Consider the following 26,152-nt stretch of genomic DNA (forward strand, 5'->3'; position numbering starts at 1 on the left):
TTTACAATTCATTTAAGTACTGGGTTCTATTCCCAGTCCATCACCACAATTTTACTTCATGGCGGTTCACACTTGTGCGTTGCACTTTATTGCATACCTCTCGTGGATACTTTTTAGTGGCAATATAAGCTTCATGGGGTTCCCGGTGCAGTGCTAAACGTTGTAAACTGATACTGGTAAAAACTTCGATATTTAACCTCTCTTTAGGCCTAGTCGAGTCTCGAACAGACTCACAGACGTTGTTTGGTTAATAGTGGGTTCAAATTCATATCACTAACAAAAACTCGTCATGTCAGTTATGGTTGTGGTAAGACTTCTGAAGTTTCTTTTATTCTAATGAAGTTTAATTGACAAGCGTTAAGGACTGCCTAATCACTGATAACGCATTTTCTAATATTTGGTGTACGATATTAGTTTACATCTGGACTGACTGCCATAAAGAGCAGTTGTGGTCTGTTGTGGCGACTATTGTGTACAGTCAAACGACTGTATCCCACAGGGTTCCGGCGTTCAGAGGTCATGGTTAAACTATGGTTGTTCCTTTGATTTTCCACATTACGATCACATCATCGACTTGGGGCGATTTGGAATAGCTGCAATTCCCTGGTATATTTGTTACTCATGTGTTTTTCAATGACTAGTCAATTTTCAGAGTCGTAGAAGTGCTAAGAGACAAACCTCAGGGTGGTTCCCTTACAGAAAACAACGTAAATTCGTCAGTGATACATATGGAGGAAAGTATTTGTAATTGAAAGCAAACAAGCAAAGCGCCTTATTCTGACCCTTATGAACCAATCGGTACCGACTGACAGCCGTTTCACTGGTGTCATTGGATCCAGTTGCGAGGAGCATGGGGTCAGCTCACTGTTGTCGTTGCCGGTGTCGGTTCTCTTGACGCTGAAGATGCTATTTCTTAGAAAATAGCTCCTCAGCTGGCGTTACTAGGCTGAGTGCACTCCATTCCAGTCGCCCCACCAAGAAAAACTCCCTGGCAGTATCAGAAATCGAACTCGGGCCCTCCGCAGAGCAGCCAAGCACGCTGACCACTGAGCAACGGAGCCGGATGAACAATTGAAAGAGCTTTTCAAAATGGTGCATTATCATTGCAACCCAAAAGAATTATTTGCAATAACAAATAGGTATCATAGTGAACAACAATGTCTCCGCTTAGCCTCAGGACGAGCGAGGATCTGCTGGACGTTAGGATGTTGACTCTGTCAGAGATCCTCATACACTCTAGACAGATTTCACGAGTTTTGAAGCGTGGTAGATATGTAATACATAATTATTTTACTTCTTCCAACAAATAAAACTCAAATAACTGCTGTAGTGTGCCGGCCGCGGTGGTCTTGCGGTTCTAGGCGCTCAGTCCGGAACCGCGCGACTGCTACGGTCGCAGGTTCGAATCCTGCCTCGGGCATAGATATGTGTGATGTCCTTAGGTTAGTTAGGTTTAAGTAGTTCTAAGTTCTAGGGGACTGATGACCACAGATGTTTAGTCCCATAGTGCTCAGGGCCATTTAACCATGCTGTAGTTAAGTCCAGGCCTACATTTCCATCTGACACAGATTGCTGCCAGTGTACCTGTAACTCTCTGATTAAAATACACTGAGAAACTGTAAACCTTCAGGTCACGTACAAATTGTTTTCAACATTATATGGTGTACATTTAATGTGCATGGCCCTTGGGGACTGTAGGCCCTCCAAGCTACTGCTGATGGATCGTTGGCGGAGGGCTAAGATTATTTCAAATCCACATATACATCTTCATATATGGCTATTTTAGGTACAAGTCGCTACCTGAGTGAAGTACCTTGTATAAAGTGCACTTTCTTCGTATCTTATTTGATGTTGCGCCGCCGGTGCCTGTCTATGCCTATAAAATTATTTACATGTGTCTGTTTTCTATCCAAAAACACTAAAATAAACTGAACGACCGGCAGAAATGTAGTTAGGAGACTATCAGAAAAAACTATGACGGAACAATAGTATTTATACAGGATGAACCAGAACATCACCGACAAACTTACAGCGGTTCCTCAGGGATGTTTTGCGAGTACTTTGGTGTAAGAGGCCGACAATCTGTGATGCGTCGTTACAGAGCTATTCTATTTCGTTTCGTTACTTGCCTCGATTAGCTGTGCATCTGTATTGTGCCGAAAAAAGCGCACGACAGCGCAGATGTTGACGGCATGTACTGTGGGTCGTGGTTCTATTCGTCATGGTACCTGCTGTCGGCGACAATAATGTCCATTTAACTCGTTGCCTTCAAGTATGTCTACGGACTGCTCGATTCTGTCTGGGATTTTGTCGACCGGCCAGTGTTAATGGTTTGTTAACAACGATACACGAAAGTTGTATGGTTAGGTTTACTGATGAAGAATTGGCCGATACACGGGTCGTGTACTGGTTTACCGAAAGCAGTGGAAGAGCGGCACAACGACACTATGCTGAACTGTTCCCTCATCGATGGCAACCGCATCACAGTACGTTTTGTAGGGTGACTAAATCTCCCGTATTCCCCAGGATCTGCCGCATAGTAGCAATATGTTTTAAATCCTTCCAGTTCTTGACAACCTGTTTCTCCCATATATTTCGTCAGTGATAACTGCCGTAAACATTAATCCTGCGAAGTACTATCGACAGTTTAAGCTTCATGAATAACAGGTATCCAAAACTTTTCGTACAATAGTCCCTACTACTGTCGATAGTCTACTCTGTGTTCGCGCTCCTACGGAAAGAAGACTGTTTTGATCAAATTAATGTCAGGAACGTGGAAGGAATGACGTAGCTTAAATGTCTCGAGGGACCCTGAGAAGGGGTTGTTTACTTGTTTCTCTGTCAGGACTGGTAACTCACGGGAGCTCTTGCCTCGTACCAGTCAGCAGCTGTGCTACAAATAACACACGGAAGTACCAAGGACTAACGAAAAAGGATTACATATAGGAACGTTCATATTTAAACACGCTCGTTACGTTACTTGTTTCTCAGTTGACCCCCACAACAATATTACGCAACTCTTCGAAAGAGTTATTTTTCTTTACGAACATAAGTGGACTGTTCAGAGAAATAGTAGCAGCAGCCTCGAACTCATTAATTCAGAGTTTATCACTGAAATCAATTTTGATAATAATTGCAAAGACTTTTTTTAAAAAAAATATACACAGCAAGACATAAGATTGCAGAGTTCGGCAGCTTCTATAAGTAAGTACTTGTAGGTACACAAAACATACATGTGCAAAATTGTTTATATTGTGATCATTTTGGAGTATTTATGTGATGAATGAATAAATTGCTTTGTTTAGATCAGATTTAATTTTCTTTCCATGAACCCAAAAATTATAGGATTGTCCTTTTTGTGGAAGATGTCAGAAAACATAACAAACATATGTAGAACGCTTGAGTATAATATTCAGTTCGGAATTCAGATCGCAAATGAGTCTTATTACACGCTTTTTCACTCTAAAATCTTTCTTTTCTTTTAGTTCTTGAAGTTACCCAAATTTTGATACCATGTGACATAACAAAGTAAAAGTAAGCAAAATATTCGAGTATATTTATACTTGATTGTCAATTGTCACCCACTCCAAGAAAATGCGACATAGTTCTGCGGTTAAAATGTATTGCTACCAAATTTCCCTTAAACCTTCCTTAAATTCGTGGTCAGTTGTTGATCATTTCCCTTAAAACCATGATCAAATGTTGGTTGTCCTAGTCTGAGAGTTCATGCATTGCTCTGTTCTGTGCTTTGTAAGTTTTGGTTATTGCATATTACAGGCTTCTTCTCTGTTCCGAAGGTATTTTCAGGGAAACAGAAGTCACTGCATTAACAAACGCAAACAATCATAATTAAATTATTACTCTGAAACGAGTTACCGGAGACAGTGAGTCCCTTATACCAAAACACTCAGACAGTACCCCTGAAAAACATGTGTAATTCTGTGCTTGAGGTCTGGCTCACCAGGAATATCAAGTGTAACAATCTACACATCACTTTGCGTGTGATCAAGTGGTGCAACGCCCACAAATTTATTTCTTCAAACAAAAAATGAAAGCTACAAATGTATATTAATAAAGAGCCTCTTTATAGTCAAGCCTACATCTAACACTTCACATTAACCCCAAAACAATGCATGGCCAAACAATGAACAAAAGGTGTGAAATGATCGCTGACATTGTCTCACGCGCGTCTGCATTCACCCAGTCTGGGTTTCCGGTAAATAGTATGTGAACAAGGTGCATTTTGGGGATCTTTCTCACGTTGGTGCGAAGACACAAACATTAGTTTCCGGATCTAGCTATCACATCGAAGTCTCCTCTTCATGTTACTAAATTAACTGATTCCATGGCCAGGCGATCAAGGTGACACAATCACTTCACATAAATATAGTGCTACAAGCGCCCACATGGACACCCGTCAATTTACGTCTGCATCTACATACATGTGTATTCTTTGTAAACCATTGTACAATGCATAGTAGAGGGTTCATTGTACGAATATAATCCATTATCTGCCCTGTTCCATTTATGTAAGGTATATGGTAAAAAGACTGTATACTTGCTTCCGCAAACACACTAATGTCTTATTACATTCCCTGATCCCTACACGAGGCATACAATAAAAGCAGTAGAACTATAGCACTATCTCTGTAGGACATAATGTAGTTTCTCTAACTCATCGGATCGGCCAGAGAACATCGTCGCTATTCTTCCAATGATCACGTCTGCCACGCATTTATATGAACTGCGCGTAATACGATCACAGCTATGCGTCTCTGTGTTTCATCGACGTCTGATGTCACAGCCACTCGATTAGGGCACTTAATACTGGAGTATACGTCCTAGTATCCCCTTCTATGTGTGCTCCCTAACAGTAGAATTGGATTTTGCCTCAGTCTTCCGAACAAATCCAAGTCTTCCATTTGCATTCTCCACTGATGATTTAATATCTTTTCTCACTTAATAACGCTTCGTAATATTATCCCTACGTATGTATACGATGTACCAGTTTCTAGGCATTTGCCAGTGATGGTGTAATATCGGATACTATTGGCATTTTTCTCTCCTTTTTGAGTACTGTCTTGAATTTATTAGTATTTAACGAAACCTGTCACTCATAAAATTCAGTATCGTATGAGCGACATGCTAACTAACGCCTTTGGTGATGGTCTGCCCTCTGATTAGAGCCTCAACAATGATGAGTACATCTGTAAAATTGTAGTACACTACACTAATGCCCCAAAACAGAATTTAATCGAACAAATAACATGTAGATACACTAGATGCTGCCAGCGTATAAGCAGTATTGAATCTGCCACGAAACACTGTCTTTGGCTATTTCCAGAAATTTTCCTCGTTAAATACTAGAATAATATCCAAGAGTAATCAGTAAGATCGATATATGGCTTTCAGTGAAGGGAGATTGTAGTAGGGTCCTGGCGTGGTGGAACATAACATATTCAAAGGTGTCGGAGTGTTGTGGACTACAGTTAACGCCCAGAAATCGAAGCTTAAGTAATATGTATAGCTACTCTGCTGACTTTCCAGAGGTACAGCACTTCCATACTTTTTCTGCGTGGACAATAATGTCGGTCGTATTGTGGAATGATTTAAATAGAAGGATTTTACTGACATGGAGTTTGTTCGGGAAAGCTCACGCTCTTGTAACACTTCCATTGATCAATATCGATAACTCTGTCACATGTGGCATAAACTCAAAAGAGTTTTATTGAAATCAAAGCACATTGACCACCTGATATTTGCCTCTATCTACAAATACTTAACGTAATCCTAGTCTTGACAGAACACTCTTCACAAAAATTAAGAGCTTTTCTATGGATTTAAGTTGATGTTTGAAAGAAGTGAACTACGGTCTACAGTAGCTTCTGCAACGATCTTATAATAATGAATATTTTTGTGTCATGTTCTATGGAGCACTACCGACAGATTCGTATAGTCTACAAAGAAAATTCGATAAAGATATGGCAAAATATTCCTCGAGTAATGAGTCACCGCGTTTTCTGCACACAGCTCATTCCTGAGTAGTTTTATGAAAAAGTAGTTATTACCAAAAGAAATTGCAGAGAGTCTCTGGTAACTGAATTTAGTTCTGAAGTTAAAAAAAATGTTAATGTAGACGACTAGCCACATGACAGCCGCAAATCATGTCGAATAACGTATTATGGGAACCAGTTGGTAACCAAATCAGTGTAATACGTTGTATAAAATAATTTTTCATAAAAGTTTGTACAGAATAAACTATACAATGCACATGCTGTAGGCTCTGATATTACTGGACGGTCGCTGGCTATGATAGTGGCTCTAAGAGGAACAATAGGTTAAGGTCTACGGAAGATAGAGAATGATAGAACAATAATTCGTGTGAGAGTGTTAGGAAAAGTACGTTGATGTGTATACGTAAGATAATTATCCCTTGGGATTGCTTAAGTACAGAAATATTTTTTGAATGATTAAGACAAGTGTAACTCTTTACAAGAAGTCTGCAGCATTGTGAACACTAATTACTTAATGATGCTGTTTAAACGGAAACAATAAAATCAAATTATAGCTACAATTCTCTTTGATTAATCAGATATTGTATCTGGCTATTTACATGCGGGGGTCATTCAGTTTAGAGCCATTAATTACTCAATAAATACATTTATTTTACTAAAGTATATTGGGTTTATAAGTTTATTAGCAGTAGTGCGCACAGAGAGTAAAATTAACATCGTCTTCAGTCAGGACTAATATTTCAAAAGGACGCTAAGATCCAAAAATTATGCAGCGATGAAACGTGAAGGATCGAACAAATTTACTGTCGGAATAATGCGTACCCTTCAGAACACCGTAACAACAAGACATTTTTTCACTGCTATGCGCCTTGCAACGTACATTACCTTTCTTCAATTTGTAAATGGTTCCCAAACTGATGGCCTATTTACATGAAACGGATACTGAGATAAGTTTGCATCCGACGAGTTACGGTTGTGACAGAGATGATAGTTTGTTTTGCGGCCATTATGTATCCTTATTTATGGACTTACCTTCCTAAACCACCAGTAACGCTGCGGAATCCTTCAGATTTTAGTCGAGCTTCAGTATCTGGACTCGTAGAAGCACAATCAGACCTCTCGTCGTCAACGATCTGCAACAGACATACAGCCTTTGAAGAAATATCGGCAAAATGAAAGTGCGGCAGACTAAGGTGGAGGACAGGTGCCGGCCGGAGTGGCTGTGTGGTTCTAGGTGCTACAGTCTGGAGCCGAGCGACTGCTACGCTCGCAGGTTCGAAACCTGCCTCGGGCATGGATGTGTGTGATGTCCTTAGGTTAGTTAGGTTTAATTAGTTCTAACTTGTAGGCGACTGATGACCTCAGAAGTTAAGTCGCATAGTGCTCAGAGCCATTTTGAGGATAGGTAGTTTCTATTTATAATTTCATCAATATTATAAAAACACGTATTTTCCCTCTGCAAATTTTTGTTATTGTGGTGCGATTGATGACTAAATGGATGACAGCAGTATTCCTATCCATAAAGATATTCCAAGTGCTGAAGACTACCCTCTAAAAGGAGATTGCTGAGTGTCTATGATATGAAGTCGGAGGAAGTTAAAATACGTCGTCTTTGAAAAATGTCAATATTATGTCATTCAGAAAGCAAGAGTTCTTTAGTCTGATAGCAGTCTGTTATCGTACAGAAATTTAGTCGATTATCGAGGACCAATTAGAACAGATCGGTGTCAGATACCCCGGGATTGAGTTCTACGGCTTCATGACACCCTTTCCAACCGAATCAGTGCATGAAACTAGTCCGGGAGGAAGGGAGGGGGGAGGGAGGGGGACGACATCCTACTGATAAGGGAGCTGGGATTGATGATTGAAGTTAATCTCTTATACCTGAAAACAATGACCTGCTAAAGTCGTATAGGTGCTATGAAACATTTTTTGCTAAATACTTGACTGATGAGAATTTGTTTCATAAAAATTCGCCTTTAAAAATGGCTTGGTCATTATTCAGTTATAGAAGGCTCATTTGCGATACATGATTGTAATATACGGATATGCGTGAGACTAAATCAGCGTGTGTAAAATATCAACATCACGTTTGAGGGCAAACAATAATACTAGGCAATTAAGATACGTTGAACAGAGAAAAGGGGGAAACGGTAACAAAGAAAACAAAGAAGAGGCTGTAAAGGCATCGCCAGTGTGGGAGAGCTCCGGTGGGGGTGGGTCAGGGAGACAGTGGAGGGGTGAGTGGAAGAAAGTGAGAACATCTGGCGGCGCTAGTCTGCGGTAACGGTGGAGGCGACGCAGCCAGCAGGGAAGGGGGGCGGTGTGGGTGGTGTGGTGGTGTGGGGTGGGCCGCCAGAGAGCCAGCAGCCTGCCCAGGCGGCGCAGGGCAGACCAGGCGCTGCGGAAGCTTTTAGCCGCGGTCCGTTTTAAGGCGCGCCGCTCTCCGCTCTTACTACACGGCCGTTGCGGTTCCGCCGGGCGGCCTCCGGACCGCTCACTGCACCATTTCCTTTGCTACCCCTGCTGCCGCGCTTCCCTAAGGGTAAGGCGCTTTCGGGTCAGCCAGTAAAAACAGGCGGGTCAAAACCCATTAAAAAATACAGGAGTAGCAAGATAGTAGTCTTCTTCTTGGAGTTCAGTTTCATCCTGCTTGTGGAGCAATAAATTACACGGTCCAGTCACGTTATTGAGACGACCACCTATGTACGACGTCAACATACAACAACCACTCACCGAGGGCAGGTGGCAAAACCAGCAGTGGAGAGTATATGATGCGTGTAGAGGGAGGGGGGGACGCGGAAAACAGTACAGACTGTCACGATGCGTAAACGGAATGATATATGTGACGTCCAAACGAGCTTGATCATTGGTTTCGGGCCAAAGATGGAAGCATTTTCGAAACGACTAACCTTCTAAACTGTTACCATACCACCTCGATCACAGTATACAAAACATGGCAAATCAGCCCTGTCCTAAACCGGCGACGACGTTACTGTGGTGCACCATGTACGGCAGTGGACGGGGCTAAACGATGGTTGCGGATACGTGTACTGGCGTACAGATGTGCAACTGTTGGGCAACTGGCCTCCCGGATCAACCAAGGGGCTACCAGCGGTGTCTGCTCAATGACTGTTCAGCGAAGGTTGCTGTGCACGGGCTCCAGAGCAGACTCCTGGTTCATGCAACCGCGCTGACTGATATTTTTGGCGACGAAGGCTGGAATTTGCACACCAGCAGCGCAACTGGACTGCCATTCAGTGGCAACATCTGGCCTTTAGAGACGAATCATAGTTTGTTCTATATTGGACTTATGGCCGCTGGCGTGTACGGCGTGAAACTTCTAAAAGGAAACGAGAAGGGGGCGTTATGGAATGCGGAATGCTTTCGTGGCATTCCCTGTGTGATGTCGTCATTCTGGACGGCACAGTACATCAACACAAGTGTGAATCTATCCTACGTACATCTACGTACATACTCCGAAATCCACCATACGTTGCGTGGGGGAGGGTACCTCGTACCACAACTAGCATCTTATCTCCCTGTTCCACTTCCAAACAGAACGAGGGAAAAATGACTGCCTATATGCCTCTGTACGAGCCCTAATCTCTCTTATCTTATCTTTGTGGTCTTTCCGCGAAATGTAAGTTGGCGGCAGTAAAATTGTACTGCAGTCAGCCTCAAATGCTGGTTCTCTAAATTTCCTCAGTAGCGATTCACGAAAAGAACGCCTACTTTCCTCTAGAGACTCCAGCCCGAGTTCCTGAAGCATTTCCGTAACACTCGCGTGATGATCAAACCTACCAGTAAGAAATCTAGCAGCCCCCCTCTGAATTGCTTCTATGTCCTCCCTCAATACGACCTGATAGGGATCCCAGACGCTCGAGCAGTACTCAAGAATAGGTCGTATTAGAGTTTTATAAGCGGCCTCCTTTACAGATGAACCACATCTTCCCAAAATTCCAGCAATGAACCGAAGACGACTATCCACCTTCCCCACAACCGCCATTAAATGCTTGTCCCACTTCATATCGCTCTGCAATGTTACGCCCAAATATTTAATCGACGTGACTGTGTCAAGCGCTACACTACTAATGGAGAATTCAAACATTACAGGATTCTTTTTCCTATTCACCTGCATTAATTTACATTTATCTATATTTAGAGTTAGCTGCCATTTCTTACACCAATCACAAATCCTGTCCAAGTCATCTTGTATCCTCCTACAGTCACTCGACGACGACACCTTCCCGTACACCACAGCATCATCAGCAAACAGCCGCACATTGCTATCCACCCTGTCCAAAAGATCATTTATGTAGATAGAAAACAACAGCGGACCTACCACACTTCCCTGGGGCACTCCAGATGATACTCTCACCTCCGATGAACACTCACCATCGAGGACAACGTACTGGATTCTATTACTTAAGAAGTCTTCGAGTCTTTCCCACGACGCCTGCCTCGGGGCGTTGGTAGGACGATCCGGTTGCGAACAGTGATGTTAAAGAAACCGATGACGTTCCTATAGCGTTGCGACAGGGCAGCTACGTGTTGTGTGTGGCACCTCCATGACAACATGCCTAACACTTGTGCGGTTAAGTGCTGGCTGCTAAGCGGCGTGGTTCGAAGTGCATCAGGGTGAGTTGGCCACACACCCCAGGCCGCCAGACTCCCCAGATTTTAACCCAATAGACAGTCTATGGCTCCATACTGATCGGACTGTTAGTACCGTGGGTCCTCAACCGAGAAACCTAGCGCAACGGGCCACGGCAATGGAGTCGGTATGGCTCCACGTTTCTGTTGGTACCCTCCAGAAAGTCACCGTCTCCCTTCCTGCATGTTTCTCGCTGCAAAGGTGCTTACTCAGGCTTCTGACAGGTTGTTACATTAGTGTGAGTGGATAGTGTATTAGTAAGTAGAAGAAAGCTTTCAAGATTTTTGAAATTTTAATTTATTCCGTTAGTGGAGGGGATCGGTTGGTAGGACATGTTCTGATGCATCATGGGATCACAAATTTAGTATTGGACGGCAGCGTGGAGAGTAAAAGTCGTAGAGGGAGACCAACAGATGAATACACTAAGCAGATTCAGAAGGATGTAGGTCGCAGTAGGTACTGGGAGATGAAGAAGCTTGCACAGGATAGAGTAGCATGGAGAGCTGCATCAAACCAGTCTCTGGACAGAAGACCACAACAACAACAGTGGACCACGTAACTGCCGCGATAACCTTATAACCATTACGACAACTTCCTCAGTTTCTCTTTTTTCGCTTAAACCGAAGGATTTTCGTCAATGTGGGTCATCTGACCATTAGGTCTGAGTTGTTCGATTCTCATCTCGGAAAGAACCAAAAAGACGGAAATCTTGTTTGGTGTTTCGAGTCAAAGACGTTGAAGATGTTTTTCGTCCATTTGCGATCATTCATTATCTTGCGGGTCCACAAAACTGGACTCTGTGTTCGCATTGTACCTGTAATCTTACAAATACCCAATACGAACTAAAACTGTATTTCAAGATCAGATTTTCGAACAAGCTCAGCACTTCAGTTGTCTAAGGATCTTTGTTAGTTTCACTGGGCAATGGATGTGTAGATCAAAATACTTGGTGAAAATCGCTAAATTTTCTTTATTGATTACTAATTTATCAGCCAGGAGGCACTCTTAATTATATAGTAAATCTGTAGACGGCTCGTCATTGAGCTGAAAATAGTAATCAATAAAGAAATTTTAGCGGTCTTGACTTAGGATTCTTATTCACATATTTTAACTTCACAGATCTCCTGTCTCCCGATTTATCAATGTGAAATAACAACCGAAATATGAATGTACTGTAGATATGAAATTATAAAAATACCAGGACAGGTGTGCAACAGAAGACAATCGTAACGTTTGAGATGTGATGCTACAGAAGGATGCTGAAAACAAGGTACAAAGTAAGATAAGAAGTGATGAAGTTTTCTGTAGGTCAGCAAGGAAAATACCGATTAGAAGAAAATACAATATTGCAGCAGCGCTGGCCGATGCAAGCATGCTGCCCTACCGAGGTGACTGCAGACAGCAGCTGACACAGCATTTTGCCACGACGCCTGCCTCGGTGCGGTGGTACGACGATCCGGTTACGAACAGTGATGTTAAAGAAATCGAGGACGTTCCTATAGCGTTGCGACAGGGGAGCTACGTGATGTGTGTGGCACCTCCATGACAACACACGTAACACTTGTACGGTTAAGTGCTGGCTGCTAAGAGGCAAAAGGCGTCGAATCGGCGACTGCTGTGTGACAAGCTATAGCAGTATTCTGCGGAGAAGCATCTTCGCTTTTCAACATGTAACACGTCAGCCTCAGTTGCAAATAGAAACCAGTCTTTACCCAAGTTTCAGCCAAAATAATGTGGCCTTCTTCAGAAGCCAGTTACACAAAACTATTGTATGCCAAATTTTGGCCATGTCAAGTATAAAACTGTAGCACCGTAGTAACCAGTCATAAATCTACATTACTTGGGTTGAAGAGAAACAACACGCCCCACTGCGCGGACCAGGTCGGGAAGCCGTGAGAGCTGCGCCGGATCAGTTTTATACTTGACATGGTCAAACACTGGCATGCAATAGTTTTGTGTCACTAGCTTCTGAAGAAGGCCAAATTATTTTGGCTGAAACCTGGGTAAAGACTGGTTTCTATTTGCAACTGAGGCTGACGTGTTACATGTTCAATTATCACAGTTGCTGACAGGGCTCCACAATGTTAAAAATTCTTCGCTCTTCCGTTGTCCGCTGGTGGAACAATCATAACAGCCATTCCCGTCCATCATGCGAGGAGACCGACCACGATATTGCCCAGAATCAGCTTCACTTAGACCTTTGCAACTACCGACTCTGCTAGTATTTACTGTTCTAAGGCGCATGCAGCCAGATGTCGAGAGCTAACATTCACTTCCCAGATACCACCACTTCCGTTATCAGCCGCTGTCGAGACAGTTCGCTGGTACGTTCTGCATGCAGTTCCGCCATCGGCGGGGAATGATTACCTCGCAAGCTCGCTTCGCTCTTGGGACGAGCTGAGCCCTGCTGGCTGCAGGAGAGGTTACTTCATCACATTGCCGCCGAGGACCATGGGTTCGACGCCAACGCCCCACCTGCTGGTATGGGAAATAGCTCTCGTATGTGTATGGCACCAAATAAATAAATCAGCTAGTTCCAGATTGGGTTACTGGATTTTTGTCCTGCTCCTACTGAGGAACCTAAATATCGGGGGTTGTACCGATCGCTCTGAAAAGTCTACTTCTGACATTTCCAGCCTTAGCGGGGAGCCGCTACTCAACCCTGTTGACACCTTTACAGTTTGCTAGAAAGGGTGTTAAGACATCAGAACACAAATTCCACAATACTAAAGGAAGCTGCAACGGGGAAAGTCCGTAAGGGAAAACAGGGAAGGGAAGATAGGTAACTAATCTGAGGTAAGAAAGTTTACTCAGGAGGCACAGCTCTGGCAGGTCTAATCAAACCAGTTAGTAGACCGACGAATCCAAAATGTGAGCAGATGCTTTCAAGATTCTGTTTCGCGCAACTCTCAAGTGTCCATATCATGTATTTCGATTGGAAGCAGTAAAGTGTCTGCGACCATGTTCTGCAGCAATTCCTGCTTCCTAGAATGCGGTTTTCATCCTTAGTTCTAGATACACGTTGATCGCCAAGAACACCTTGCAGTTAATTCTGGTATCAATTATTTATACAACGCGTAGTTTACAACTGGCATTAGTCGATAATAAGGTAACAGACAAACGACTATCGTTTAATTTTATTACCTTTATACACCTGGAAGTAAACTTACTTTTCCACCCAGTCAATCTGTTGTATCATGCGTATCACGTTACAGAAGACGTCACTCCATATTCAAGAGAGTTGTGAACCTTAATCAATATTCCGAAACGACTGTGCTTCTCCTCCTCTCACTCTCTCTTAATCTATATCACTAGATGTTGTCCAAAGCAGTGGCTCCCAAACGTTCGGAGACCATTATACATGAATGAGATAGCGTATCAGCCAAGACTCGCTACATAGTTCGACCTTTAACGAAATTTTACTTTTAAAAATTTAAATCCATATTTTTAAAGTTACGGATGCCCACTGATATTTAACGTTCAAACAAATAAAAAAGAATACTGATGGGGAAATATTAAAATAAAAAAGAATACTTATGAGGAAATATCAATGTCCTAACGACGATGAGTTTATTAGACACAGAAAGTACCACAATAGCGACTGGGGTCCTATCATTTCCTTTAAGCGTTTTCGGAAAACCATGAAAAGCCTAAATCTGTAGGACGTTACATTAAAAAAAGGAAACAATATCTTGTTCCAGAATGGATTAAAATAAGAATCACGAGATTGTAGCGAGCAGCTAGCAAAAGACAGTCAAAAGGAGAAAAACTGTAACTAAAGAAAAGAGACTTGAAGAAACTAAGAAACAACTGCAGGAGATTTTGAGACTACACAAAGATCCATTACACTTGATTTAGGGGAAGTAAGGTGTAAATCTGCTTATGTACGAAACAAGAAAAAAGAGAAAACTGATGTAAACATTTCAAACAGATAGAGCTCCAGAAAAATAATTAAATCGACGGCGTTTTAATACTTGACCCTAATGCATAACTCTCTTTAATCCGTTGCTAACCCCGTATACAGCAGTTGTTATAAAAACCATTAGCGCACTGCTCCCGAAACAAGAGCTTGAAATCTATATTTCCCGAAGAGCAACAGACTGTTATTTATGTCACCATATTTCATGAATATTAAATTCTATACAGCGATTATTTAATTTTGTTGGTATCGCGGTGATTAAAACTAAAAAAAGCTGAATTGACGATATTTTTGTAACTGCTTAATCTATATAATAGCTCTGCGGCAGTTAATTTTGATGTAGGACTGGGAGCTTTGAACACGGAGATTTTTAAATAACAAGTTTCTTTCTGAAAGAGTTACTGATGCAATGGACAATAAATCGTGGTGTCCCTGGCTGGCGATGTGCCGATCTCTTTCCTTGCCAGACATGGTATCACGTTGTGCCCCAGTCGCCAAAGTTAGTGGAGTACGAGGCGGAAGTTTGCGTATTACATCTCAAATACTTAAATGGAAATTTATCGCGCTCCAGAACTGTTTGTAGTGCGTTCCGAAAAGAAACTGCTGAAAATTGGACAGCATGCCTTTTATTTCGAGTCGCATGTTTGCTAGCAGAATATGAGAAAAGATTTTCAGGTTTGAATGTAGATACTCGGCTACAAGAAGGCTTACTGAACTATACCTTCAAAAATGAAATACATTTCGTTTTTTATTACGGGTAATGAAATACTGTTACAAATGGTTTACACCTACATCTTCAGTCCTATTTCGCAAGACACTGTGCGGTGCACGGTAGAAGACACTTAGCTCCATTGACACCGGTTCCCCTCGCAAAATAAGCGTGTTGTCCGTCCCTATGAACTTATCGAACAGATCATCAGTAAGAAGCCACTGAATGAGTCCCTTGAACGTCTGAAGTGTCTGTTCTGCCACTTTGTTACATAACTACCTGCTAAAAATGGTTGAAATGGCTCTGAGCACTATGGGACTTAACTGCTGAGGTCATCAGTCCCCTAGAACATAGAACTACTTAAACCTAACTAACCTAAGGACATCACTCACATCCATGCCCGAGGCAGGATTCAAACCTGCGACCGCGGCGGTCGCGCGGTTCCAGACTGTAGCGCCTAGAACCGCTCGGCCACTCCGGCCGGCTAACTACCTGGTAAGTGGACAGTTTACGAACAATCTGAAGATGCAGTAGTGGACAGTCCCTTTTTGCCAGTAGAGATAAATAGACAGAGGAAGTACTTAGTATTTTTAGTTATATGGAAACGTACCTGCTTATTCTGCTATTAGTTTTAGGGCACATAAAATGGAGAGACTGATCGAGCTTCTAGGAATCCGCTACATAAAGTTCTCCATTAATCTAGAAAACAATGGTCAAAAAACCTATTTGCATTGCTTGGTCAAATAGAGAAGCGGTGCCTGTGTCGTAAGGAGGCGTAATTCAATCTGGAAAAAGATTCGCATTCTGTTTACACTGACGGACAAAAAAACACAACACCAAGAAGGAGTTCTGTGACATAAACGAAAACTGGTAGGAGTGCTTCTACATCCGAAGGATGAACTCTGTCTTGCACAAGTTGCATAAGAGTGGCGCTAGTAGCGCAGATCAGGTTTCTTTAAGTACACTCTGTAACGGTTGTGTGTATTAGTTAGTGTCGCAGGACTATAGCCACTGACCATGACTGCTGGCAGCGGTAGTCACGAGAACGTACGATCGAAAGAAGTCTGGGCTGTGGACGGCCGCGTAGCACTACCGAGAGGGCAGATGGTCGTGTTCTGTGTATGGCTTCGGCGCACCCTACTGCATCTGCGGCAGCAATTAGAGCAGCAGTTGGCACCATAGTGACACAACGAACTGTTACAAATCGTTACTTCAGCTACAGTTCCGGGGCAGATGCGCTGTAGCATACACTCCGCTGACCCAAAAGTACCAGCATTTGGGGCCAGTGGTGTCAAGCGAATGCTCATTAGAGGGCAGGGTTCAGCCTCGGCGCCAATGATGGCTCTGTGTTGGTTAGAAGGAGGCCACTTGAGGGATTGCAACCAACCTGTCTGCATGCTAAACATTCTGGACCTACACCTGGAGCTTGATTTCTTATAAAAACACGAGCATTTATCCCATGAACCCTGACTGCAAATTTGTGCATCTATCGACCTGATGTGCTGCCATTCATTAACAGCATTAAAGTAAGTATTATTCAACGGGATAACGGTCGCCCATATAGCGCTGATGTAGCCTAAAATCCTCCATAGCGTGCCGACATGTTGCCGACATGTGTCCAATGATGCCCATATCGGATATCATCCGACGACAAAGCCAGCGTCACCCAGAAACAGCATTAAGCATTCATGTATTGACCGACCAAATGCAAGAGGTATGTAACTCCATCCCACAAACACCATGTGTCATACGGCACCTGCACAGCAGAAGACATGCACGTTTGCACGCGCACATTCAAATTCTGGCTATTATTAATGTACCAGCATTTCACGTATTCAATGGCTTATCTCGTACTTACATTACCCTGTGATCCTGGAATGTTAATCATTTAAATATGTTACATAGACAAATTTATTTCCGAAATTTCATTACTCTTCGTTAGTTAATTTCGGGCGTTGAGATTTTTTTCCATCAGTGTACATCGAAGACGACCTGGGCTTACGAAAGCCTGAATATTATCGCTTTTTCTATGAAAATACGTACAAGGAAATTAAAAGTGTCTAAGTGCTCAAGGGTGCATATTTAGGTTCAGATAAGTGTTTTTCAAATTCTAAAGAATAAATTTATTTCAAAATGGTCCCAAAATCCCAGGGAAGTAGGCGTATTGTTAGAACTGTTAAGTTAGATACAGGTAAACGTATAACCAGTAAATATTTTAAAATGAATTTGAATCATGAGAAATATCAAGGACAGGAACTACAAAAAAAAATATTTTAAAATGAATTTGAATCATAAAAAGTATCAAGGACAGGAACTATCAAAAAAGCGCTGATAGACAGTATGAGGTAAACGGTTCGCCTGGAAAAAATGTGGTGATACGATAGGGCTGTGCAGGAGATCATAAGGGAACCAAAGAGGCAGCGAAGCTCGGGCCACTTGGTGTTCTCTAAATCACCAGATAATCGAAAGGGCTGCCAAGAGATGAGGAGAACTCCGCTAAAAGTATGAGAAATTTCAAGAGAAAATAAGAGAAGGAACGCTTAACTCAAGTGGAAGAAGTTTTCCGGAAGAACCCTTCGCGAGACATTTATGAAAACTCGAGACTAATGCAGATACAAACAATCGCCCAAACCTCATCTTTATGAGCAATGAAGGAAACTCAGTTTAAAGCGACACGGAAGACAGTCGCATCTTGGCTAGGTACACCGAAGAGTTCAAAAATAGTTAAAAACAATAAAGCTTCCGGCAAGGTGGCTCAATGCGAGAAAGCCATCATCGAGCTGACCGTTTTTAAGAGTAACATTTTGGAAGAAGAGTAGCTTCTAGAAGGGTGGAATATGTCACTAGTACATCCTATACACAGTAAACGCAATATGTCAGAGCCTGTTAATGACAGAGGTATGTTATGAATACTGGTTACCTATAGACATTCAAAGTCATTGCTGAACAGTATGGAATATCAACTACGTAAATTCTCAAATCGGTGTCAAGGAGACGTCAGAAAGAGCGTATCATGCGAAGAAGAAACTGGAATCTGAAACAGATAATCATGCATCAGAAACAGAGAAACGAGAGTTTCTTGCTCGCATTCGCAAGTTTCTAGGAAGTCTGTGATTCAGTAGGTAGAGCAACACCTTTCCTTATTTCGGGAACTACTAGTGTGAGGAGATCCAGTGAGGAGGGAATGACGATTCTAAGAGACAGCTATCGTACTAAACTAAATTGCTATGTGTGGTTTTAAGTGTGTAACTACTTGTAAGTAAGGGACATTTCATCGCCTGATGTCGGCAATGGAATCGTTAATCTGTGTAGTACTGATGTCACCAGTGGCATGCTATAAGGGGAGATCAAAAAGTTTACGTTCGAAGGTCGTACAGTCCAGCACCGGTATGCCAATCGGGCAAAATCGCCGTGAACACTGAGGCAATCGTCCCAACGACGCGCCAGGTTGAAGATGCCGGTTTGGTGAAACACCGTGTCCTGTTGCGTGAAGAAGTCCCTAACTGCGTGCTGCACATCCTCGTCCGATCGTAATCGTCGACCCTTCACGGCGTTTTAAAAGGGACCGAATTATGTGCCGCCCATCCTAATCGCATCATCAACCATCCACTTGTCGTCTGTAATGGATGAGGCTGAACTCTCGGATGGACCGGCGTCTTGTGTCGCATAGCGACCAGCAAGAAACTTGCCACACCATTCCACAAAGGTTGTTTTCGACAGACAATCTGTCCATAAAAATTCTTCAATCCCCGATGGATGTCTACCGGTGAATGTCCTTCGACAGCCAAGAAAATAGTAATAGCACGTTGGTCTTGCTTGGAAGCATCTGGCAATAGCGTCGCCGTAGTTCACGTTTCCGTATTAACCGCACGCACATCGAAAATTTGGAAATTTGTGGTAAGGCTTATGGGACCAAGCTGCTGAGCTCATCGGTCCCTAAGCCTACACACTACTTAATCTAACTTAAACTACCTTACGCTAAGGACAACACACACACACATGCTCGAGAGAGGACTCGAACCTCCGACGGGGGAAGCCGCAAGGACAGTAACAAGGCGCCCTAGACCGTGCGGCTACCCCGCGCGGCTCACATCGAAAAGACGCGAATACCACACTCATCCCTTGCCCACATGTCGGTGGTTAAATAATCGCTTCAGAGTAGCGCTAGAACGCATATGTGCTGCATCAAACTGTCGAAATTTTTTGATCGTCCCTTATATTTCAGCTAATGAACAAGTTACAAAGTGACTGAAGGTCCTGCAGTCCCTACAAAATGGAAAGATTGTAACCACTGAATGTAACATCATTTACTAGATGTGTATGTAGTCAACGCAAGCATAATCTTCAGTGAAATTAATGCTGAAGGTGGAATGCATTTCGACGTATTTAGATTTAGTGTTACTACAGAGCTTGTGGAGACAGCAGCGTGTTCAAATGGCTCTAAGCTCTATGGGACTTAACACCTGAGTTCATTAGTTCCCTGGACTTAGAACTACTTAAACCTACCTAACCTATGGACATCACACGCATCCATGCCCGAGGCAGGATTCGGACCTGTGACCTTAGCAGTAGCGCGGTTCCGAACTGAAGCGCCTAGAACCACTCGGCCACAGAGGCCGGCTCTCCAAGAACAAGGGCAAATAAATCAATACGTATCAGCTGTTACAATCAACACGGTTGAAAAGCTGAAAGGGGAGCTTGAGGAACGTATATGCCTGCACAGATAACATAAAGAAGGTGTGCATGATTTGGCACAGTGACACAACTCAGTAGTATAACGTGGCTGTGCCAGACATGTTATGTTAGTACTCTGCTTGAATAACAGAACTGTATTGCAGGGCATCACAAAAAGCTAAAAATTCCTGATTTCCCACTGCTTTGGCTTTGAAAGCACGTACCACAAAAATACCATAATTTCTTTTATAAAATGTGTCTTTATAATAATTTGGCTTGAACATATATCAAGAAAATAGTGATTATAGGAAAGATTTCATCGCTGGTGAACGAAGATCTAATGGTCGCTCCCCTGCCAATAGATAAATGTTCGCTGATTTCCCCTACTCCTGCGGCAGGAAGTGCTCAAACGTGCCTCATTCCCTATGTGACGCTGCCAACAAGTTCCTGGTACCTTGGCACTATATTCTAACCATCGTAATCTTAACGTGGAAGTAAACGTTGTTTTACATATTTCTCCGCGATTTTTAGTAAATTATTGGATTTCCCTCCCCATGGAACGCAAGTCACGGCCTGAAGAATGCAGTGGGTACCAACGTTATTAGGGTAAGTATTTTGCTGCAGCCTCGTTGCACTTTTCGCAAAATTTTTTAGAACACATAGATTAACTATGTTCCGCTTTTCTTTCCGCGTGCTTTCCACAGTCGATTTAGAAAATCGGGGAGCCTCGGACTGTCTATGTGAATTCTGTCGCGTCGGAAGCGTCGGATGATTTTCTAAAAACTTCTCAAAGTTATCGAGTAAAATATGTTTCTGACCGGTTTTCAACGGTTTACTGAGCTTACGTTTCACAGCACGAAACCGGACCACTTCATATATTTTCGCAGAGCAACCGAAAAAGAGCAAATGAGCACAGCTAGCTACTGAGATTTGAATCAAGAACTACGCGAGTTAAATATTTAACACGGTGACTGGCAAAACAGTGAATATCTTCAATGTTTTAGCCTTTCTCGTTGTATCATTTACGTTAGAATAACAACGAATTAAGTGGTACATAAGTAGGGCGTATTCGCCGTGGCGTAACAACATCTGGTATTGGTGCACTGCAACCATTCACCAGCATCTCAGGGTTGAAAATATGACGTACGAAGTACAGTTGTAACTGTGCAGTACCTGAGTACCGAGCGGAAATACTACAGGCATAGTGTCATATAATCTGCATTGATCGTAACAAAGTTGCAGTAAAATGTTGTTTGTTCTGTGGTGGCATAGCGAATTACCAGAGCTGCAGCGGGAGTGGAAATGACTGTGATTAATTTTAAACTGAAAGAATTTGTGAACAAAATGCTCAGTGTAGCTTACTCTGCCCGCGTTACTGAAAGTCAGGCGCAGAGATTGCTGTTGCAGAGTGGTAATTTGGCTGCTGCGTGAAGTTGTGAAAATGATGTGAGAATGTTCACTTGACAGGACTTATGATTTACTGCAGAAATAAATAACTGAAACACAGAATGCACTTTTACAGATAATGAGTATTATATGTTGGAAATATTTATTAAACGTTTACCCTTTGTATCTCAAAAAATATGGTTATTGTTAGCAATTTGTTTAAGGGTAAAAGATGAACGTCTTCCTTTTAAAAAGATAGGTGAGAGAAAGATAAGTCTAAAGGACTCGAAAGTAGCTCGTTTTTGTTTTATAGAAGAGACGAACGAAAGTATGTGGCTGATAATACTACATCGAGACCAGAGAAGTTCTTTCGTAACACTGAATTCAATCGTTGAAAGCAAATATTCTACAATAGGCTGTTACTATCTAGGGCCGTCATGTCTAGAGCTCGTTACAGGACAGTGCGTACGCGGTCGCAACAGCCTTATATGAACCCTTAGAAGCTCTGGAGTGGACCAAAAAGTGAACGCAGGCACAGCCGCTGTAGACTGCATAGGAGACACTCGCACGTAGCTGGGAGTCGGCTGAATATATAGGGAGTGAGAAAACTTCGTATATAAATCTGCAGAGTTATTAGAGGAGATTATCTGTAGGGTACAAGAAGGATTTTACACTGCAGTTCCCTTAGAACAACGTCCACAGTCGTTTTGACTACTTTGTATGCAACACCTGGGCACTGGAGTCTAATTTGAAACACAAGTACGTCTTACAGCTAGGAAGGATAAGTTTTCATTATTGCAAGCAGTGTCCGTATCCATAGATAAAAAATTCCACTGTAGTTATTATTATTATTATTATTATATGAGATACACTATGATTACATGACAATTTCTACTGATGTTGCAACATGTCTCTCTGGTTCATAGGCATGTAGGTACCTTTAATGAACTTCTGCTTATCAGTATCTCTAAGACACAGAACCAGCGCCTCAGGGACGCTGCTATAAGAACGATTTAAACATGAATGACTACAAAATGCGACCAACCTGTGTAGTGAAAATAAAGACAATGACATTGATTTGTTTACTCCAAGATTACTCTTATTATTTCCCAAATAAGTAAATTATTAAAGGTGATGGTTCAAATGGCTCTGGGCACTATGGGACTTAACTTCTGAGGTCATCAGTCCCATAGAACTTAGAACTACTTAAACCTACCTAACCTAAGGACATCACAAACATCCATGCCCGAGGCAGGATTCGAACTGCGACCATAGGGGTCGCGCGGTTCCAGACCGTAGCGCCTAGAACCGCTCGGCCACTCCGGCCGCCAATATTAAAAGTAATCAAGGGATCTGGTCCACTTGTATAATGGAGAGAATTCAATATCATCACAAATTTGTTAATAAAATCTTGAATTAACCGGAACACAGCTTAACATAAAACATCAATTATATTGTACGCCGTGTTTGTATGATAAAGTGTTCTGATAGGTTGTTGACAAAATTGAACGAAGTGTGGTGACTTGACTTGAATAGCCACTTTGAAAAAATTAGGTAACGCGATATGACAGGGATCAATACGATTGACGATGAGACCTGGACCCTGAAACGAACTACCACAGTGCGTTTAAACTGTAAGACAAATGCTGCTGCAGTGGGTCGGCAGTAAAGATAGAGAAATTCACTATGAATATTTCTAGTGCCAGTGCTGCTAAATGCTCACAATCCACACGTAGAAAATTCGAGATGCAGTGTCTATTGCTCTTCAGCGTCGGGTTGGATGGTGGACCTCCTCTCAATGGGATCCATCTTCGCAGCCACGTTCCAATTCCTAAACCCAATTCCGTGCTCGGTTCATGACTCAAATTAAACCACGTTCCTCGAGTTGCCAACCGAATTTCTACCCTACTGCTCTCTCGTTTGCTACCGGAAACCTCTGTTGCTCACACTATACGCAACCCCACGGAAATCTCCATGTGGAGCTTGCGCCAAAAAGCTAAAACCACCGGTTGGGAAAAAAGGAAAGAACTCTCACGCCAACTGCCCGTCACTTCGTGTACTATACAGCCTCCTTCCATAAGAAGGGAAAAAAACTATTCTTCCAATCTAAACACCTCTTGCGGCGTCGCACAGGCATCTGCTGTAACGATCTCTGACGTCATGGACCGCATTAGAAGCAACAGACTGTTATTTCGTGCTCGAGGGAAGCCAAACGGTGCTGTGCATCTGAAAAATGCCACAGCATTCTCGGTCACACAATGTCCCGCCTCCAGCAGCACTTTGAGAATTGTTTGCGCTGGCCTATCTGATACCGATCTCACATGAAAGTTCCCAGAGAGAGAGAAAAAAAAAAAAAAAAAAAAAAAACCATATGAAGGCCCTGCAGAATAGGCGGAATCCGCTTTGCCAAGGTCGAGACAATTGCCGCTGACTCCTGACAACTCAAGGAAAGAAGTCGTAAAAACTGTTTTTCTGTAGACTACAGGGACAAATCCAACGGCCTTGCCTGAGTAGTAACACCGGTTCCCGTCAGATCACCGGAGTGAATCGCCGTTGGCCTGGGCTGGCACTTGGATGGGTGACCATCCGGTCTGCCATTCGTTGTTGACAAACGGGGTGCACTCAGCCCTTGTGAGGCAAACTGATGAGCTACATGACTGAGAATTAGCGGCTCAGGTCTCGGAAACTGACATGAGGCCGAAGAGAGCGGTATGTTGACCACATGCCCCTCCATATCCGCATCTGGTGACGCCTGTGGGCTGAGGATGACACGGCGGACGGTCGGTACCGATTGGTCCACCAGGGCCTGTGGATGGAGTTTACGTTTTACAGGGACAAAGTGCCGTGGCCCTGCTTTGGTATCTCTGAGGCGTCTACGGTGGATTCTGCTGTGCTGGAGCACTGGCACAGGTCCCCTACGCTCTCTCTACATCTACAGTCCACCTATCCTCCAAGAAGGCACCGTTAAGCTCGCCTACCACAGCCGTGGCTGTCCGACAAAACAAGAACTCGTGTTCTCCACCTCAAATAACTTTATGCATGTGGCTGTCATCGAATTCAGTGTTACAACAAATGACAACCCTCTCTAATGGTCTTATTGACCATAGAATATGTAATTATCAGTTGAGATGAGTAAATAAAGTGGAAGAATGGCGCAGTAAAATGACCTGCTGCCTTTTCACTGTCTACATGTTCCTGATGCCTGATTACACTCTGAGTTAGCTGGGTGTCACAAAACATACAGGCAATATTTTTCCCAATTACTGGAATTGGGATGTGGCCTGTCAGCAGTGTGGCCACAACTTTCTCGCAGTCTCACTCCTCCCTTGTTATATGGGTATACAAGATACCGATAGACACTCGTGAAGAACTGGTAGACCATTTGGTTATATCTGCAGCCGTTTTTCGTGAAACATTGGTTGTTTTAAGAATGTTAGACGTTCGTTAGGACACAGACAATTTTGTCCTGATCTCTAAAACAATACTCATGACACAGTTTGAACTCCTAGCGGGAAAACGGTACATGTGTGCCACAACTGTTACACAAAAATGTTTTTCTTTTTATTTCCTCTGATTTTGTAAACATAGTTATTTAGTACCCTGCGGAAGGGCGTGGCCTAGCCACAGAATATCATATTGGCAGTCCACATTCATCTATACAAGAAGTTTTGTTCACTTAGAAAGTAGGACGGATGATCACAAATATTAGATTATCACCTCGTACAAATGAAGTTAAGTAATTAAGTTTTTATTACTTTTGAATACATTGTGGGAGTGCACAGTGATCAATGTGTTACAAATATTTACTATCAAAAACAGTCATGATCACAATTTATTTATTACGTTGACCGGTTTCGACCACTACTGTGGTCATCTTCAGACCAATGAGTAGTGATTTACCACCAGAAGGAAGTTTTTACTCATTGGTCTGAAGATGACCACAGTAGTGGTCGAAATCGGTCACCGTAATAAATAAATTGTGATCAAGACTGTTTTTGATAGTAAAAAAAGTTTTTGTTTATTCGCAGGTATGTGACTGGTGTCCTGATAGAAGTACAGATCCCCGTGTCCACACTAGCGTAGAATATCACTAGAGGAGCATGAATAGTGTTGGGCAGCTCACTGATAAAGTGGAGTGTCGCGCGGTTATCCGTTTTCTACATTTAAATGGAAACAACACTGCAACAATCTCTGCCGCGTTGGTGCAAATGTACGGCAACAACGCACCATCACAACACAGTTGCCAACTCGCGCAGACGCTTCCAATGTGTTCAGACAAGTCTTATTGACGAACCACGATATAGCGGACCATCTCTCTGCGAACAACCGGAAGTCGCAAGAGAAATGGAGGTCGTGACGCTCATTAAGGGCAAAGCGTCAGAGGAGCATATTAGCGATATCGCCCAGTAAGGTCATGGAAAGCTGTCAGGCCGAAGCATCATGGGAAGCGGTCCAAAGGTTGTTTTTGCTGCATGACAAAGACACAGCTCACTCATCCTGCAGAGGACGCAGTGGAACAAACTGATTCTTTTTTTTTTCTCTTTATTGTTATTTTCAAACCTGGGTACAGGCAGGCCAGCAGCAGCATGCTACGCCGCTCTTTGGCCTCAGAGATACACACAAGATATAAAGGAAGACATCGAGAGAAAAAACATGGTGGACATAGAAACGGAGACAATCACTATTTAAAACACATGGAACCGTTCACGGGCGTAGAGTCCAAGATAAAATTTGTTCAGACACGTGGACAGAGACGAATATTGTCACACGTGAACAGAGGTGCACAAAACGAA

At 42.8% G+C, this 26,152-nt stretch overlaps 1 protein-coding gene across 1 annotated transcript in view; it reads right to left on the minus strand.

Annotated features, from left to right (window-relative positions):
- LOC126188509 (UDP-glucosyltransferase 2-like) overlaps nucleotides 1-26,152 on the minus strand; it is a 606,008-nt gene that overhangs the window by 481,852 nt on the left and 98,004 nt on the right. Inside the window, exon 2 of the mRNA XM_049930112.1 lies at nucleotides 7,047-7,147. The gene's annotated coding sequence lies outside the window, so the exon portion shown is untranslated. The remainder of the gene's footprint in view (nucleotides 1-7,046; nucleotides 7,148-26,152) is intronic.

Source organism: Schistocerca cancellata, chromosome 5 (genome assembly GCF_023864275.1).
Source record: "Schistocerca cancellata isolate TAMUIC-IGC-003103 chromosome 5, iqSchCanc2.1, whole genome shotgun sequence".
Taxonomy (NCBI): Eukaryota; Metazoa; Arthropoda; class Insecta; order Orthoptera; family Acrididae; genus Schistocerca; species Schistocerca cancellata.